Genomic DNA, 20,568 nt, shown 5'->3' with positions numbered 1-20,568 from the left:
CCTCCCCTCCTCTCTCTCTCTTATTTTCTCTCTAGTCTTTTCTCCCTCTCTCCCTCCCTCCCTCCCTTCTCTCTTTCTCCCTGACTTTCTATAATAAAGCTCTAAAACCATAGACAGTCTCTGCTCATCAAGGCTGTGCGCACTCTCATCAGTGTTGGGAACCACTTCCCTCATCCCTCTCTCCTATAACCCCCGGTGACTTTAGCAAAGTAGCACCTGGGCTCTCTGGGGCTTTAGGAAAGTAGCTCCAGGGCTCCCAGGTAGGGCTGCCCCTTTGCCACCCTCGAAGAGTGGATCAGAGGCTTAGATGCTCACCTGGGGATGAGTGGAAGGTAGATAGCAGCCCTCCCACGCCTGACTGACCAGAGAATAGGTGAAACTCTGGTGGGGTAAGGTTCTTCCCCTTCTCCCTCTTCCCCAGGGCCCCCCTTTTTAGTTCCCAACAAGAAAGAAAGAAAGAAAGAAAGAAAGAAAGAAAGAAAGAAAAAGAAAGAAAGGAAGGAAGAAAGGAAGGAAGGAAGGAAGGAAGAAAGGAAAAAGTATATGTGTTACCTGAGGGTCAGTGTGATAATGGGATATTATTTGTAAGTTAGCACACACACACACACACACACACACACACACACACACACACACCCCTTAACAAGCATTATAGATATGATAAACCATATGAGTTAATTAAAACTGGGAAAGGCAGAAATTAGCCAGAAATACAAAAGGAACAAGCATAAAGGTAGTTAGCCGGTTGTGATGGTGAATGCCTGTAATCCTAGCACTTGGCTGACTGAGGAAGGAGGATTGTGAATACAGAGCCAGTCTGAGTTGTATAGAAATTTCTAGGCCAATAGATGCAGTGAGTGATGGTTTGAATAAAAACAGCCCCATAGGTCCATAGGAAATGACACTATTAGGAGGTGTGGCCTTGATGGAATAGATGTGGCTTTGTTGGAGGAAGTGTGTCACTAGGGGGTGGTCTCTGAGACCTCAGAAACTCAGGTCAGGCCTAGTGGCTAACTGTCTCTTCCTGCTTCCTGCTTATCCAGCTGTAGAGCTCTCAGTTCCTTCTCCAGCATCATGTCTACCTGGACTTGCTTCCCATCATGATGATAATGGACTGAACCTCTGAGACTATAAGCCAATCCCAATTAAGTGTTTCCCTTTATAAGAGTTGCCTTGGTCATGGTGTCTCTTCACAGCAAGAAAACCCTTAACACATAGAGGGAGACTGGGTCCAAAGAAAGAAAGAGATCATTTAAAAAGTGTCTTATAAAAGAGGCATTAACCTGCTTAAATAAACTAATTAAAAGATACAGACCATGCCTGGTGTTATGTACACCTTTAATCCCACACTTGGGAGACAGACAAGTTGATCTCTTTGAGTTCAAGGTTTACACAGTGAGTTCTAGACCAATTGGAGCTACACAATGAGATTCTATCCAGAAGAAGGAGGAGGAGAGGGAGGATGAGAAGGAGGAGAAGGAGGAGAAAACCACCATTTGAGTATGAGATACAACTACTAGAAACCCACACTAAATAGGAGACATGTGTAGCTTCCAAGAAAATGGATATGTGTAAACACAATGATAACATCAATTAAAAGAAATCTGAAATTTCTAAAAGAATAGATTTATGAGGAAGAGATGATCAGGAGAAGGATGAGCATCACACAGCAATAAAGGTTGGTTCTTAAAGAAGACTTAAAAACCCTTCACATGCGTGCATCTAATACAAGAGTGTCTGTACATGAGGTAGGTAGTGGTGGGGAGATGGCCCTGTGAGTTAAGTGTTTGCTGCATAAGCATGGGGAGCTGAGCTGGATCCCCAGACCCATGTAAAAGTTGGGCCTGTAGGCAGCACAGACAGGATCTACTTGGGACAAGCTGGTTAGCTAGACAAGCCATAATTGGTGAACTCTGGGTTCAGAGAGAGACTCTTGGTATATAAAATGGAGAGCAATTCAGGAAGATACTGGATATCAACCTCAGGCCTCCATCTCCTCCCACACATGTGCATGGGTATCCTAATCTTGAGTATCAATGTTATAAGCATCCTTGTGTTTCTGATTTTTAATTTTACTTGTTCATTGCTACCAGTGGAAAACAAATTGACTGTTGTATAAACTGAATCGCATCTACATACATGAACACATACACACACACATACATACATACATATGTGAAATTCAAGTACATGAGGGAAAAGCTAGAACAAAATAGAACAAGTCACACTTACAGCTGGGGTCATCGGCACCACTGGCTGCAGCTCAAACAGGAGGAAGCTCCTGTAAGGAGACTATTGAACTACATGGCACTATGTAACCTTCTCTAACAGACCGTCATGCATCGCTTCAGTCAATAGCAGAACATACAAAAGGAGCGTTCCCTAAAGCAGGCCACATCCTTGCCTATAAAACAGCAAATTTTAAAGACTAGAAATCATATCGAGTGTGCTAGATAAGTCATCTCACCTGGGAATTGATTCCACTTCTTGGCCTACGTGACATTCAAACAGGCTTTAGGAGGAAGGGGACAGAAAAATTCACCTGAAAAGCCATTTTCAATTCTGCTCATTCATACATGACACTGCAATATATAACATCTGCTAGTATTACAGTTTCTCCAGTTTGCAAGACACATTTAAAAAACACAAGGTCTTTCCAATAAAATTTAGTAAAATATACTAAGTATAAAATTAGATGCATTGACATGCAAAATACCATACTTTTTTATTTTTTCCAGACATTCAGAAGAGGTGCTGGATTTTCACAAGTAGCCATTTGTATCCACCATACACTTACATAAATCATCAACATGAGTCCATAAGTAAATATCTTGTTAGTATAAATAAATAAGAAATTCCTTCAAAAATCCAGAAGTTAATTTTCTTAAAGTTCTGGAGACTAGGAAATCAAATATGCAGATTCTAGTTGATTTAGTTCCCAGAAAAAGACTCATTGCTTGACTTATAAATGGAACAAAGGAAATAAACGTATACTGTTTTACACATGGCATGGTTCTTTCCATGGGATACCATACAATTAGAAACTCAGTTTATACAACAGTCAATTTCTTTCCCACTAATAGCAATGAACAAATAAAATTAAAAATCAGAAAAAATGATGCTTATAACATTGCTACTCAAAATAAAACACTTTGCTATTGATAAAATAGTTACAATTTTTATGTTATAAAACTATAAAACACTGATGAAAAAACAACCAGGATATTGAAAAAGATATTTCATGTTAATGGCTAGCCAGACTCCATATTGCTCAATGTCAGTTCTCTCTCACTTAATCTCTAGATTCAGTACAATCCTAACCAGAATTCCTGGAAGGTGTTTTGAAAGCTGTGGGGATCCAAAAGACTCCAGAATTAGCCAACCTAATACTGAAAGAGAAAAGAGTGGAAAGATTGACGGTCCTAACCTTCAAGACACTGTAATTCTGGTAAAAGGATATATGGTAAACATGTAGCACACAATTAGATCCACATAGGTACAGTTAAGTGCTCTTTGACAATGAGTCAAATGGACACAACAGGAGAGAACCTTCAGGAAAGGAAGCGGGGGATCCGGATAAACACCGAGGAAAATGAAGCTTACCCAGTGAGGGACTGTCATTCAAGATATACAAAGAACACAGAATTCAGCAATAAAAAATTACCAATTTAATATTTAAAATGGGAAGCAGATCTTAAAAGACATCCCATGAAAGAAAATACACAGATGGCAAACGAGTACTCAACAAACACTGTTAGAGAACTGCAAGTTAAAACAACTCTGTGAGGTCATCCCACACCTATTAAGATAGTGCAAAGGAAGATGAAATTAATGGCAAGTGTCAGAGAAGATGTAGGGCTATTGGAACACCAATTTATTATTGCTCATGGACATACAAAATGGAAGACAGCTTGGCAGTCTACTACAAAATTAAGCATAGGCTTATCAAGGGATCACACCCCTCCATTTTTACCCAAATAAACTGAAATCAAGAGCCCACACACACAACTGCCTAGGAAGGTGAATACCATCTTTACTTTGATTCTCCAAAACTTGGAAATAGCCAAACATATCTCAGTAGGTGAGTTTGTAGGCAAACTGTGGTACAGCCAAGCGCTTGAATATTACTCATTGGTAAATAAAATTGGGCTGAAGGAACTTAGATTTGTATTGCTACATGTTAAGTTTTCCATATGAAACGTCACCCAGTGACTAGTGTGTTTGAACAGCACCGTTCACAGAGGTTGTGGAACCGTATGTCTAGCTAGCCTTAGGGTTGTGGTCACGGGGCTAGAGGTTTTATATAGCCAGACCTCTCGGCTTTCTGATCTGCAGAGGTATAACAAGCCATGTCATAAGCCACAAATGCCTTTCTTGTCATGAAACTGAGCCAAAAGAAGTCCTTCCTCCCTTACGCTATTTATTTGGGGGGGGGGGGTGTTGGGTCATGCCTATGAGAAAACAACCAAAGCACCTGCTAAAAGGAGACAGTCTGCAAAGGCAGGACCAAGTCCTAGTATAGAATAATAGCCCGGAAAAGTAAAATCAGACTGTGAAAACGACCGTTGGTTGTCAGGAGCTTAGCAGGTGGAGTGAAGGGGAACAAACAGATGGAACACAAAACTACTTTATGTAGCACTGTAACTGTAAGCAATATGACATCATGCCATTTATAGGCACGGGTACACAGCAGTCTTCAACATACAGGATGATTCCTTCATGTAAAGCATGGGGCTCTGCTTTAAAGTGAAGGCCTCTTTGTTTCAACTCCTTTTCTTGTCTCAAAGTTTATTTTGTTTCATAGTATCCCAGCCACTCACAAGGTCACTATTTGGACAATTTACCTTCATTCTCTTGCCTCCAACCTCTTTTGAAGATAGCACGAGAGTTGGATGCTCCTTTTAAAATCTAACCAACCTGATAACCTCTGCCTTTTGATATGGAATGCTTGGTTCATTCATATTTAGTGCTATTCTCGATCTGTATCTGCTACTTTTGTTTTCTTTTGTTTTTCAGTCTGGGTCTTACAAAAATAGACCAGGTTGGTCTTGAACTCCCAATCCTTCTGTCAGTCTCTTAAGTGCTGGGGTTGTGAGAACATGCTACCGAGCCTGGCTTTTATCTGCCACTTTACTGATTTCGCTCTGTATATGTAGGTCATGACACGATTCTGTTTGTTTCGTTAATGTTGTTAATGCTCCTTCTTTATGGCCTTCTTTTCTAAGTAGATACTTTCCAGTGTGCCACTTTAATTCTTTTGTTAATATTTTGATTATTTTAACTGATTTTTTTTTTTTTTTTTGGTCTTAGTTGGTGTTTTAAATCTCACGCAGCTAGCAAGACATCAGGAGATCAGGGGATTTCTGTGTGAATACTGTTTGATACTTGCTATCCGTGTGGATACTGTCTGTTCTGTCTTCTTTTTCTGGAACCATGAGCTTCTACAAATCAAATTGCTCTCGCCTTCCTCTCTGGGGAAGCTTCTGTCTGGAGACCGTTGAGATTCCACTCTGGCCTGTAGCCCAGGCTCCCTCCTGGCTGGGCCTGAAGGGTTCACACCTTTTGATCTGGGCTCCTTCATGCCTCATTGGCGATGACCTCAAAGCTTCCTGATGTCAGAGCAGCCCCACTGCCAGAGGCCAGTCAGCAAGCTGTGTTTTTGATGCAGAAAGCAGGACCTGAATCTGATATACTTGAAAGAGTCTTTCAAATTCTATTTTCCTTTTCTTGCCTTAAAATGCTGGGAAACGTTCGCACCCCCGCACCACTGTTACACTTCAAGTCTTTACATTCCTACCAGTTATCCATTCGTTATCAGCTGTGTGCTTTAACAGCCCCCTCCCCCTTTAACCCGACTTCAGATAAATAATTACTGAGGTTCTAACCATTGATGATGTGATTATTCAGAGTTAGCGTTTCATGCTGTAAAATGACAGACTATTTTACACATGTTGTCTGATAGATCTAGGGCACCAAATCCCTTCTGGATATTTTTCTCTGAAATTACACTGAGAGAAATAAACAGCTGTCAGGAGTGGGGACTTGCTAGCCGCTGAACTGCTGAGTCAGCGCTCAGCAGCTCGCTGCGTCCTGGAGTGGAAGGCGCACACCCTAACATCCGAACACTTGCCTTCCTTTCTGAAGGAAACATAAATTTGTTGTGAGGGTTAGGAAAGAAGACAGGGCCACACATAGAAAAGCACAGATGGGTGTACAAGTGACAGCCAGCATTCTAGCTGCTCAGGCATAGTCAAAGATGTGGTCAATACTGAAAATAGGTTTGACATTTGATTTCTTTCTTTCTTTCTTTCTTTCTTTCTTTCTTTCTTTCTTTCTTTCTTTCTTTCTTTCTTTCTTTCTTTCTTTTGAGATGGATCAGTTTTTTAAATTTTTTTTTATTATTATTATTTTTTTTATTTACATTTCAAATGCTATCCCGAAAGTTCCCTATACCCCCCCCACCCCGCCCCTGCTCCCCTACCCACCCACTCCCACTTCTTGGCCCTGGCCTTCCCCTGTGCTGGGTCATATAAGGTTTGCAAGACCAAGGGGCCTCTCTTCCCATTGGTGGCTGATTAGGTTATCTTCTGCTACATATGCAGCTAGAGACACAAGCTCAGGGGGTACTGGTTAGTTCATATTGTTGTTGCACCTACAGGGTTGCAACCCCCTACAACTCCTTGGGTACTTTCTCTAGCTCCTCCATTGGGGGCCCTATGTTCCATCCAGTAGCTGACTGTGAGCATCCACTTTGGTGTTTGCCAGGCACTGGCATAGCCTCACAAGAGGCCGCTATATCAGGGTCCCTTCAGCAGAATCTTGCTGGCATGTGCATTAGTATCTAGGTTTGGTGACTGATGATGGGATGGATCCCCGGATGGGGTAGTCTCTGGATAGTCCATCCTTTCATCTTAGCTCTAAATTTTGTCTCTGTATCTATATCCTTTCATGGGTATTTTGTTCCTTATTCTAAGGAGGAATGAAGTTTGATTTCATAGCTTAAAAAATCCATTCCTGTCATAGTTTTCTGAACCATACAAGTACTTATTGATTCGCCCTGTTTTTTAAATCAAGACTCTATAAAATAGCTATATGCAGATAGTACTTAACACATTCAGAACTAAGTCATTTAATACCAAGGCTACTTTTCATCTTAGTTTCTTATCTACATGAAAGAGGTATGTTGACATAAGCTGAGAGCTATTTCTGAATTGGTTGCTTTTCTTGTTTCTCTGACAAAACACCCGGGAGAACAACTTTCAAAGAGGGAAGACTAATTTGATTTGGCTTATGGCTTCAGAGAGCACAGTCCAGGATCATTTGAGTCTGCGTGCTAGAGCAGGACATCATGGTGTTAGAATGTACAAGCCATCTCTCAGGAGCATCTCAATTCATGGTGGACAGGGAACTGAGAGCTAGAGGGAGGAGTTTGGGACAAGATACAGCCTTTAAGAATACATCTATGCCAGCACTTGGGAGGCAGAGGCAGGTGGATTTCTGAGTTCGAGGCCAGCTTGGTCTACAGAGTGAGTTCCAGGACAGCCAGGGCTATACAGAGAAACCTTGTCTTGAAAAACCAAAAACCAAAAACCCCCCCCCCCCCAAAAAAAAAAAAGAAAAGAAAAGAAAAAGAAAAAAAAGATACATCTATGGTCACCTACTTTAACCAGCTAGGCCACACCTCCTAATATTTCCAGATCTTTCCAAAATAATATTATCATCCTGGGACCACACTTCAACATGAGCCTTTGGGAGGCATTTCATAGACAAGCAGGAACACGTGTTTTCTTTGGCAAGATGATAGCTTCATAATTCAAGCTGTGCATACTGATAGATTCTTTTAGTTGCCATTCAAATGCCCTGCTTCATATCTCTAAAAGCACAGGTAGTATTTTTCATCCCTCTCTGGTGGGTCTTGGTGTTTTCTTCAGTGAGGTAGAAGGAGATGTAGAGGAAAATCTACTATGTCCATTCAGAGGGATGTCCAGTAGAACACTCTGCTGACGTAAGCAGTGAGCACCTGTCATGAAGCCTCGCCCAGAAAGGAGTGACCTAATAACCTCCAAGCCGGACCCAAGCCAGCGGTCAGAGAGAGAGCGAGCTAGGCTTGGTCAAGGGTTGATAGACTGTATGGAGGACCGTACTGGCACCGGAGACATCTCCATTAGTGAGGGGGGGGAAGCTGGGTCTGTTAAGAGAAGTGTTGTGCAAGAATTGTTTCCAGCCTCAAATTGGAAGAGAGATCATGGAATCAACACACAGGAAGTCAAGGGCATCACCAGGACCTGAAGTCATGCCACTGCACAAGGTCACCACATACAGATAAAAGCCCACAGTGCATGCACAAAGGACAGAAATAATATATGCATCTAGTTTGAAATCAGTTGGGCTGTTACACTGAGTCCTCTTAGTTCATTTGCTTTGTTGTTGCTGCTGCTGCTACTAGCCATAGAAGGTGCTTGAAAAAGTCAGGGATTATACATATAATAGAACAAAAAATGTTTTCTCTGTACATCCACATTGTAGCTAGTATCATGCCAGGTAGGTTATCAGTAGACAGAAAATGTGTATGGATACACACAAACACATGGACACACACACACAGACACACACGTGCTCAAACAAGCTGTGACACCCCCCCACCCCCTAATTTGTACAGCTGAGGTACAGAACCTCTTGGTTGTGAATGTCCAAACAGGGCAAGAGGGCAATTGCAAATGTCCAAGTACTTCCTGGTTCTCAGACGGTTGCTGACAGCATCGTGGAGAGTTCTCATCCAGAGAAGACAATGTTGCAGTGGCCCTGAATGACTGCCCAGCTTTCTAGGAGGCCCATGTTAGAAAAACAGTCTCAGAGCTCCCATTTCCCTGAGTACGTGTGACCGTGGGGCTACATACACATTATTTTAATTATATAACCAATTAAAAAAATTAGATTAACAAATTTAGCAGTCCTTACAGATGTTGACTATTGTCTGACTAGTGGCAGAGCGCCTCCTATGAGGCTCTGCAGCATGATGGGGGATACCTGGATCTAGGGATCTCCACGCTACTTGCCTAAGACTCAGTCAAGATAAGCCAGTCTTCTCCAGTCTGAATCATATTGACCCTGCCAATCCTCTCTAGAAGCTTCCTTGAACTTAATATGGAGGCTCAAAAAGAGCTGCTATCTCATTATTTACTAGTTTCCCAAATATCAGTTGTGAAAGCCTGTGTGTGTGTGTGTGTGTGTGTGTGTGTGTGTGTGTCCCAATCAAGTGCTCACATTCAAGGCTAAAGGACAACTTTGGGTGTCAATCCTTAACAGTCATCCATTCCTCATCTTGGTTATTTTGTTTTGTTTTCTGAGACAGGATCTCTCTCTGGTATGAAGCTCACCAAGGAGGCTAGGCTGGGTGAATAATGCGACAAACCCACCTATTTCTGTCTCCCTGGGGCTGGGATCACCACACTTTTGAAATCTGTGGTTTCTGGGGACCAAACATAGGTGTGGTAAGCACTTTACCAACTGAGCAGCCTCAGCCTTGTGAAGGTCTCCGGTCACAAGCTGATTTCATTAATTTGGGTATTCCCTTCCTTCAGAAACACGTCACCACATTCTCTCTCCCTTGCAATGATAAGGCAATGTTCTGTTTTGTTCTCATATCTAGAGATGATTTTTCATTAAGAGTTTTGATGAGTCCAAACTGTCAAGTTTCCTGTATCTTTCCCACCTAGTTCCTCCTCTGCTGGGAAGAAGCCTTCTCCTAGGTACCACATGTGGTACCCGAGACAGAAAGGCCACTCTTCGTACTGAGAGGATGAACCAAACACATGGGTCGAGCCAGATATTCAGCTATATGATCAGCTCACTAGAGTTACAGGTTCTGTTTCTATAGATTCCAGCAACCAAAGGTCAAAATGTTTGAAAAAAAAATTACAACTGGACTAAAGCTATGTAAATATTTTCTTGCCATCATTCTCTGAACCATACAGTGTTTATGATACAGCAGCCATTTCCATAGCACTGACACTGTATGAAACATCACAGATCACCTAGCAACGACTGAAAATATACAGGACAGTGTGCGTGAGCTCTCTACAAATACTACATCTGCCATCTCCTACAAAGGGCCTCAGCACCTGCAGAATTGGCTAGAGCATCCAAACTTCACAGACACTAAAAGACTGATCGACAGAGGCTGCCGCCAATCAGGTACAGACTCATATCCACTGGTCAACTTACTCATATTAATAGAGGCTCTCTTGGTATTTAAGGTGGGACAACTCTTCTTTGTTTAGACATCTCTCGAACATTATCAGGCATCTGGCATGCCATGACCCTCACAACAACTAGCGTTAACATTTCCCAGCAATCATGGCTATCAATGACATCTGTGTTTCTTCAAGTCCCATTGGAAGTCATGCTTTCTCCAGTTGAGAACCACCAACTCTAACAAGTGTCTACGAAATATTGCCGAGCAATTTTAAAATCATAATGCTGTGTTGGCTTTTTGAGCAAGCATCACCATTTTTAAACTTCCAGTCACTTAGTAGATGGTGCTGATCAAACTGGAACAGAGCCAACTTCTTTCTTACTAGCTCTAGGTCTCCAGGAGCCTTGGCCTTGTGTCCCCAGGACCGGATCCTGAGAATTTGCTAGATGTAGGAGATCTATCAAATCAGGAACTGTTCAATGTGCACACTGCAGTTTAAGACACAATGTTTCCCAGAACAGCCTAGACAATGTCCTGGCTGTTCATGTAGTTAGACCCCCTATCCCAGTAGCACGGATGCTTTCGATCCCAACTCTCACTGGGGATTTGATCGAATTTGAATTTTCCTACTGGAGTGAAAGCAGAAACTTCTCTACCAAAGCCCTACCACACTCTTACCCCAGATGGATTCCATCTTCTAATCACGAAATGCTAAGACTATTGGGTTATCTTACCCACCCCAGACAATTAACCATAGTAGTCAACAACAACCAAGGTCATTGCTTATGTTAGAGCAAATGCATTCTAGCAAATGCTCAGGAGCTATGCTGTCTGGCACTGTCTTACCTGTTGTTATTTTATTTTTCTATCAAGAGTTTTCCTAGTCTAGAGATAAGCCTACCTTGGGGAGAGAGAGATAGCTTAGATGATAAAGTGCTCTCTGTGCAAGCATGGAGAACTCCCAGCACTCATATAAAGGGCTGGGCACAGAAGTACATGCCTGTCATTGTATCACTAGGGAGGCAGACACAGGGGCATCCCGGGAGCTTGCTGATCATGTGATCTAGCTTAGTCAATGAGTCCCAGGTTCAGTAAGGGGCTCTACCTCAAAAAGTAAGATGAAGAAGTGATCATGGAAGGCATCCAACATTGATTTCTGGCTTCCACATACAAGCTTATGCATAGATGCCCACCTCCACCATTTACTCATGTACACACACACACACACACACACACACACACACATGCGCGCATGTGCACACATGCACACATGCATGCATGCATGCGAGTGCACACACCCAAAAGTCCCACTTATTCCTCCAGCTCAATAATTGGTCCATGGCTTTCTTTACTGACAGAACCAATTGAGGAACAGGACCTTAGCATCAGAACTGCTCCTACACAAATATGCACACACACACACACACACGCACACACAAATCTTAGTTTGTGACAACCATTTGCCACATGTCCTGTCCTTCCAAAAGGAAGAAGTGAATCAGGGATTGTGCCTCAGAACTGCCAACAGAGATCCAGATAACAAGTGGCTTGTGCTGACCCAGGTCATCCATTGCCAGCTGCCTCTGGGAGACATCAGGAACATCAACAGTTCTCCAAACTGCCTGCCTCTGTCTGCAGCTGGCTCAGCTGTGTGCTCACCACCAACAGTCTGTCCAAAGACTCCCTGCATGAGAGATGCCCGTGCCCCACACAGCATCACTGCCTGCCTGGCTCTGCAGGCTGAACTCTCCTCCATCCAGAAACTAGCAAATACTTTCCACATGTCAGCAAGGAACATGATAAGTAATCCAACAAACTCAGTTAGAGTTTATCCATCCATCCATCCATCTGTCTGTCTGTCTGTCTGTCTGTCTGTCTGTCCGTCCGTCCGTCCGTCCATCCATCCATCCATCCATCCATCCATCCATCCATCCATCCATCCATCTATCTATCTATCTATCTATCTATCTATCTATCTATCTATCTATCTATCTATCTATCTATCTATCTATGGTTCCTGGAACAGATATTTCAGTCACATTAAGATTACATGTGCACTTGGTTTTCCTCTGTAGAAGGGATTGGACCCAAGGAATGCTCAGTTTCTTAAATTTTTGTTTTGTTCTGCTTTGACATAAACTCTCACTTGTAGCCCAGATTGCCCTTGAGTTTGTGACCCTTCTAACTCAGCCTCTTGGGTGCTAGCAGTACAGTTTGCCACTGTGCCTGGTATGACTCCCCTCCCCCTTTTAGTGTGAGCTACTTTTCTTGTTACAAACACTGGACAAAAGCAACTTAAGAAGGAAGGGCTTATTTGGTCTCACAGTTTACGATACAGTCGATCATAGCAACAAGAGCATGTCGGCCGTGTGCTTGGTCATGTGCTTCACAGTCGGAAAGCATGTGTGTGTGTGTGTGTGTGTGTGTGTGTGTGTGTGTGTGTGTGTACATACTCTCTCTCAGGTTGCTTCCCCCTTTATATCTGTTCCAGGACTCCAGCCCAACAAATGGAGCCATTCACACACAAGGTGGGTCTCCCTGCCTCAGTTAAGCCTCTCTTGAAAGACCCTCAGACATACTCAGAATTGTGTTTCCTAGGTGATTGAAATCCTGTGTCACTGACAAGACAACCCATCATAAGCATGTGATGTAAAGGATCTCATTTAGCCACCTGAAGTGTTCAGCTCAGGGTTGTTTAGTGTATTTGCCTGGAGACATCTGTAATTCCACTCCCCCTTCTATCTTCATTACATATCCAGGGGAATTGGAAGTCTTCTCAAATTACTTCTTTGTGTTCAGCCAGGATGCATTTGATTTATCTAATTTAGAAGACCATGTGCCATTTGTGTGATAATATACAGAAATATCTGAAACTGGCCAAACTAAATTCACAAAGGGACTATTTTCAACTCATTAATAACAAATGTGATGCCTTTATTATTATAAACACATATCATTTTCTCCTGCATACTGTTTTTTCACTAAGAGTTGAGGCACGTATAATACAAACAGAAGAAGAATGTCTTTAATTACATATGTGGTACTCCTCATAAATTCAGAGCAACCTATTTTAATGTTAACATTATACAAAAATGAATATTTTAAAAGTTAAATATGGGTGACATAAATACTATATTCTTTTCATGGGCACACAATCTCATTTCTATTTATAAAACTTAAGCGCACATACACACTTTAAAGCTGCCTGACTTCGATAGGAGGCTAGTATTTGGAGGCGAAAGACCGAAAATATTGGCACCAAAAAAAATTGCTGTCAGGAAAATTGGGGGTTGTTGACTTAATAACACAAGGAATAATTGAGGCTGCCTCTGGCCCTTATTGTGGCTGATAAAGCTGATAAGGCTATGATTAAGATACCATTCTTTTTATTGGTCATAGTCTTTTCCTTATTCTTATCTTTTTATAGCCACCTTCCCCAGACAGTAAAAGCCTCACCCTAATTTGGGATCTCTGTCACCTTTTTTTTTTTTTTTTTAACATAAGCACCACCCACAGGGGAAGTGAATTTTCAACAAGTTACTTATAGATTCTTTCTCCCTCCTTTTCATTTGGACACAGTAAGCAAATAAAGAGCTTGTTGCATCTGGAAACTTTTTTGTCAGTTATGAAAGTAAAACTGGCCTCAGTTTCTCCAAGAATCTGTATGTTATTCTTCCCCACGTCTATACCCACTTGCTACTAACCATAAAGGACCACTACACTTGGAAAAGTCTTTTGAAAATAGTTCCAATAGAATCAAACTAATGGCTGATCCAGGTAAACGGTTAGTCAGCGTTCCATTACTGTGACAAAACACTGTGAGAGAATCACCTTGAAAGGAAGAAAGGTTTATTGTGACTCACAGTTCCATCAACTTCCAACAGCATCATGAGCTGGGGATATTCAAGGCCCAAATCTAACAATTAAATATTTAACACTTTCAGTGATGTATTACACATCTTGCGTTCTTACTAAACACTGAGGAAAATTCATTCTGCAAATTATGTTTTACAAACACATATTCTTGGAAATCATCCCCCTGCCTAGAATATAGGTAAAAAGTCATCAAGTCTTGAGCCCAAAATCAAGCCTATCTTAAAAGACCTGGCCTGGCATTTGGCTCAGTAGATGAAGAGCTTGCTGCCAAGCCTGGGGACCCGAGTTCAATCCCGAGACTCACAAGGTGAAAGAAGAAAACCATCCCTGCAAGTTGTGCTCTGGCTTCTTCCTGCAAATAAATATAATTTTTAAAAATGTAAAATAACATCTTAAAATATCTGAATCTAAATGAGTATTGTGCTTAGAACGGGGGTGTCTTCACTCCAGTGACTCCTGAAGGCAGATGTTTAACCATGGGAAGGAGTTATAGGGAGACGTGTTCGACCATGAGAGGAGTTACAAGGGGGAAGGTGTTTGATTATGAGGGAGAGTCACAGGGGCAGCATTCAGCTACACACAATACATATGCCTAGAATTTAGAGCTGTTTAAGAATGAACCGGGTTTCCTGTGTCAGTGATTCATCACTTAAAATACTCAACCAAATAAGACTGAGGGTATCTTAGTGATCAAATATTTATTAATCTAGAAACCCAAGTCCTGGATTCCATTCCCAGCACACACACACACACACACACACACACACACACACACACACACACACGCGCGCGCGCGCGCGCACACGCGCACACATACACACATACACACATACACACAAACATACACACACACAAACACACATGCACACACATACACACACACACACACACACACTCCATGTGTGTGTAAACCTGAGTTCAAACAAAGATGAAAACTGTACAGAAAATACCAAAGAATGGATTTTTAAAAACCAACCACCAACAAACAAACAAACGAAAGTGGTACTTTTAAACAATGAAGCATTACTCAACTGTTAAAACAAATAAACAGAAAAGACATAATGAAATTTTCTGGCAAATGGATGGAATTAGGAAAGATCATCCTGAGTGAGATAACCCAGACCCAGAAAGACAAACACAGTATATATACTCACTTATAAGTGGATATATAAAATAAAGTCATGCTAGAATTCACAGACCCAGAGAGGATAGAAATAGGGAGACCTTAATGGGGGGGGGGAGTGCAAAGATCTCCCTGGGAAGGGGAAATAGAATAGATTTCCTTGGTGGATTGGGGGCTAGTGGGGATGCAAACAGGAGGGATCAGGTTGGGGGTGTGGAGATAGAATGCTGTCAGAGACGACTGGAATGGGGGCATTTTGAGGGTAAGCTAGAAATCTATCGCGATGGAAGCACCATGGAATCTATGTGGGTGACACTAGCGAAGACTCCTAGTGTTGCGGGACAAGAAGGCTGAACGAGCCATCTTCTGTAACCAGGCAAGGCCTCGGGTGGCGGGATTGGGAAACGAATCCAGCCACAAAACCTCCAACCTACAGTTTATCACTCCTGCAGGATGTGCAGGACGGGCACCTAGCTTAATTGTCACCGAAAAGACTTCATCCAGCAACTGATAGAAGCAGACGCAGAGACCTACAGGCAGATAGATATTAGACAGTGCCCTGGGAGAGGAAGGGGAGGAAGGGGATCGGAGGACCTATAGGGGTCAAGGACGCCACGAGCCAAACAATGTCTTGTTTTTACCCTTTCCCATTGCTTTTAGATATCGCTAAAGAAAAGCAACAGTTTGTGCAAGAATTGACAAGATAACAGAAGGGGGTTACAGAAGAGCCCTTTAAGAAAGACCAGAGACAGACAGGCAGAGGTTTCCGTGCTCCCAAAAGGAGTACTATGTAACCTTTTAAGATTATGACCATAAAAGAAAATACTGAAAACTAAAATTGAGATAAATGCCGCTGTTAAGGACAAAAATAGGGCCGGATGGAAAGGAGGCTGAGCCTGTCCGAGGTCATTACCCACGGACGTGAGCTAATTGCTTCCCTCTGGCCATTAATTTCTGTAGCTCAAGGGCTGACTAAGAACCAAGTGGGAGTAGAATGCTCTTTAAAGTCCTTGGCTCACATGCTTTTATTTTAATCATACAATTTAAATTATAACATTTAAAGCGAGTTACTGTTGTATAATTTGGGCATATTTATAATTTTGATATATTTGTATCCATACATATAAAATGCCTTGTGCCATACAGACAAAACTGTTGAAACGTTGCCAGAATGATCCCTGGCATTGCAAAACACAAGCATAAATTATAAACCAGACGATGAATAAATCGCACCACACGCAAATACACAACAACATCTACTGATCAGAGAGAGGCTTGCAGAAGCGACAAGTCCTCGTAAACAGAAAGAGTGTGCTTGCCCCATGCGGAAGCATCAAGGGACTAGTCCAGAATGCGTGCCTGTCAGAAGGCAATAAGCAACCAACAGATTCACAGGAGAGGAGACAGTAACAGCTCAGTTCTCCCCTCAGGCAGGAAAAAGCAAGCTACAGGGACACCATGTCATAATCCTCACACTGGCGCCAGCCCTGTCCTGTCAAGTGCCAGCAACCTGCGGAGCACAGTGTGCAGGCTTCCTCCCATAGACGGGGGCTTTGTAGAGAACACTCAGAGACTTTCAAGTCAGAGCTGTGTTCAGGTCATCTCCGGGCGTTATACCCCAAGATCTACAGGGAAGGGCCTTTGTGCACGGATAAACATTTAACAGTAATTAAAGAGAGGAAGAAGAAAAACAAGCAAAACCATGAGTCTGATTTCTGAAATTAAAAAAAAAAAAAAAAAAGCAAAACAAAACAAACAAAAACTAAATTGTCCCTAATCTGAGTCGGGATGCATCTGTTCCTAACAGGCTTCGATCTTTTTTCTTTTCTTTTTTTTTTTTTTAAAAAAAAAAACATTTTATTTAATTTATTTTATGTGTATGAGTACACTATAGCTGTCTTCAGACATACCAGAAGTGGGCATGAGATCTCATTATGGATGGTTTTGAGCCACCATATGGTTGCTGGGAATTGAACTCAGAACCTCTAGAAGGGCAGTCAGTGCTCTTAACCACTGAGCCATCTCACCAGCACCCAACAGGCTTCAATCTTATGTGTTTGTTTATTTATTCAGGGACAAGGTCTCATGTAGCTCAGGCTAGTCTCAAACATGCTATGTAACTGAAGATGACATCACACTTCTGATCCTCCTACCTCCTCCTCCTCCTCCCAAGTGCTGGGCTTATAGACATGTGCAACCATGCCTGGTTTATTTGCTGGGCTTATAGACAGATATGTGCCACCATGCCTGGTTTATTTGCTGGGCTTATACACAGATATGTGCCACCATGCCTGGTTTATTTGCTGGGCTTATAGACCGACATGTGCTACCATGCCTAGCTCTATGCAGAGCTGGCGATCCTACCCAGGAATGTTAGGCAAGCATCTACCACCTAAGCTGCCTCCTAGCCCTGATCTTTAGACTTGCTGCAAGGAGCAAAAACATTGTTAAGAAACCCCTCCCATTGTGTCTGTCAACCACAGTTCTAGTTTCTTCTCCCGAGAAATGGAAATCTCCATTTGTTTCCACAAGAGGAAGGCTGGCCCCCTGGGTGCATCTGAGTCGTGCCACGGTGGAGACAGCCCAGGATTTATGGACTGTCATCACTACTAAGGCATCCTTTTGCCTCTGGCTGAATGCTCACCAAGGGATAGGTCCTAATCCTCAATTTCCTGAGTATTCTTCCCACCAAGAGCCTGGGTCTCTAATGTCTCTACACTAGATGCAGAAGAGTCAACAGTTGCGAACTCAGAGATTTACAAATATACCTGGTGGAGCATCTGAGTGCCTAAAACAATCTCATGTCCATCCGTGAGAAACAAACGGCATAGTGGAAGAATTATCATGAGACAAATAGCGAGCTCACCAAAAAAATAAGAACTAAGTTTTAATTCTTCCAATAATCACCAAAAAAAATGCACAATGTTTCTACACAGGAAGCAGTGCCCACTGCGGCCAAGTGGAAGAGGCTGCTGCCATCCTAGAGAAGTCTCTAGAGCTCGGCCATGTGCTGCAGGTCTGTAATCCCAGCTGCTCCAGAAGCTGAGGCAGGAGGATCACAAGTTCAAGGACAGCCTGGGTAGTTCAGTTGAAACCCTGCCATTTAAAAATCAGTATTTTTAAATCTGGGTGTGGTGGGAGCAGAGGCCGATGACTCTCTGTGAGTTCAAGATCAGCCTGGTTTACAAAATGAGTACCAGGACAACCAGAGCTACATAGAGATCCACACATTTTTGAGACCCCCTGTATTCAAAAACAAACAAAACACTAATAATAGCAACAACAAAAAATAATAATAATTTTAAAATATAAAAAAAGTCATTGGGGTGGAGCTCAGTGGTAAAGCATTTGCCTGACACATGTAAAAATTGGGGTTTGGTTCTTAGCTCTCCCCCACTTCCTAAGATCTCTGGCCACTGGAGGTCGCTTTTATAATAGTTTATATCCAAATAGGATGGCCACCGTATGTTTGAATGCTCTGCCCATAGGGAGTGGCACTATTAGATGGTATAACCTTGTTGGAGATGTATCACTATGGGGTGGGGGACTGGGGGAGGCTTTGAGGTCTCCTATGCTCAAGCTATGCCCAGTGTGACACACTGTCTTCTGCTGCTACCTGCAGATCAAGAGGTAGAACTCTCAGCTCCTTCTCCAGCATGATGTCTGCCTGCACACTGCCATGCTTCCCACCATGACAATAATAGACTAATCCTCAAAAACTGTAAGCCAGCGCCAGTTACATGTTTTTCTTTTATAAAAGTTGTCATGGTCATGGTGTCTCTTCAGGGCCATGGAAACCCTAAGACAGAATCCAAATTCCAAGCACTTATTGTTTGTCTATTTCAATTTTCTTGTTAGCTCATTGGATACTGTGTATCATTAACATTCAGTTCAACAACAGAGTATGATTTTTTTACACTGGCCATTTGGCTTGTTTTGAAATTACTGCTGTATTGTACATAACCTCAATCTTTCGAGTGAACAAAAGGCTCTGGGCTATTTGCTTAAGTTTAAAGGCAGTGTTAAGGGCTGTTGAGTTGGCTCGTTGGGTAAGGGGCTTGCTGACAATCCTGATGACCTCAGTTTGATCCTTGGTATCCACTTAGTAGAAGAAGAGACCTGACTCCCAGAACTCTGTTCTCTGACCTTCACATAAAAGGTGTGGTGCATGTGTGGTGTCTCTTATGAAACAGCTAAACACAATGTAAAAGCAGTGTTAAAACGGAAACCCTGAAAGTTAAACACTGAGCAGGGTTCCAATATGTTTGCGACGTGCATTTATATGTGCTCAGATGGGATACCATCCTGTGTAATAAGTTCAAGTATATTTCCAAATAATTAAAATAAACAATTCCCGTAATAAATAAATAAGTATAAATGCCCCACACTTAGGCACATGATGTGCACTAACTGGACTTGGTGAGTTATAAGCCATGAAGTTGATTGTGGGGCTTTTTGGTGACGCAGAGGGAGTGGAAGGAGAGAAATGTCAAGTGTATGTGATCGTATTCCATTAGAGATACAGGCCTGAAACCCTATGAACAGATAGATAAGCTTGACTAGGAATCATAGAGATCCCATCAGCAGTTATAGTTTTTTTGGTTTTTTTTTTCTTTTAGCTTGGAATGGTAATCTATTTCTCTAAAAGAACCTCATCAGCTATGAGAATTTGACAGTGGATGGCATAATCCACTATATTAATCTAATGTCAAGAATGGCCTCTATAGGCTCATATATCTGAATGTTTCTCTCTCCTTCTCTGCCTCATGCTGTGGATCAGATGTAAGCTCTCAGCTACCCCTCTAGCACCTGCCTTCCTGCCTCCTGCTATATAACCCAGCCATGTGATGAGGGACTCACCCTCTGAAACTTTAAGCAAGCCCCAGTGTTGTAGAAGACGTAGGAACGTTAGACCGGAAGAGTGGTTGAACTCATCAGAACTTAACGGGAGGGCTATGGAGAACCAGCTCAGGGGGTTTCAGAGGAGCAACATTAGCAACTGAGCTAGAGACTCTTTCTAGAGACTCTTTCTAGAGACTCTTCCCCTCCTTCTATCCCATTACAGTTGGTTATGAGTCACCATGTGGTTGCTGGAAATTGAACGCAGGACCTCAGGAAGAGCGGTCATTGCTCTTAACCACTACTCTCTCTCTCCAGCCCCCTAGAGACCATTCTTAACTGGCAAAGGACATGGCCACCATTTGCCCAAGTCCTAAGAATCTGCCTGAGGCTGATTTGATGAGTTTTGAACTAGTTTTGTTGGCAAAGGAGATTTGCAGACAGTGTGATGTTGACTCTGTCCTGTGGTTATAAGTTGTCTCATGCAGGAAATGAGGAGCAAACAAGGAGGAAGGAAGGAAGGAAGGAAGGAAGG

This window comes from Mus pahari, chromosome 1 (assembly GCF_900095145.1).
Source record: "Mus pahari chromosome 1, PAHARI_EIJ_v1.1, whole genome shotgun sequence".
Classification (NCBI taxonomy): Eukaryota; Metazoa; Chordata; class Mammalia; order Rodentia; family Muridae; genus Mus; species Mus pahari.
This window is presented reverse-complemented; position numbering follows the sequence as displayed.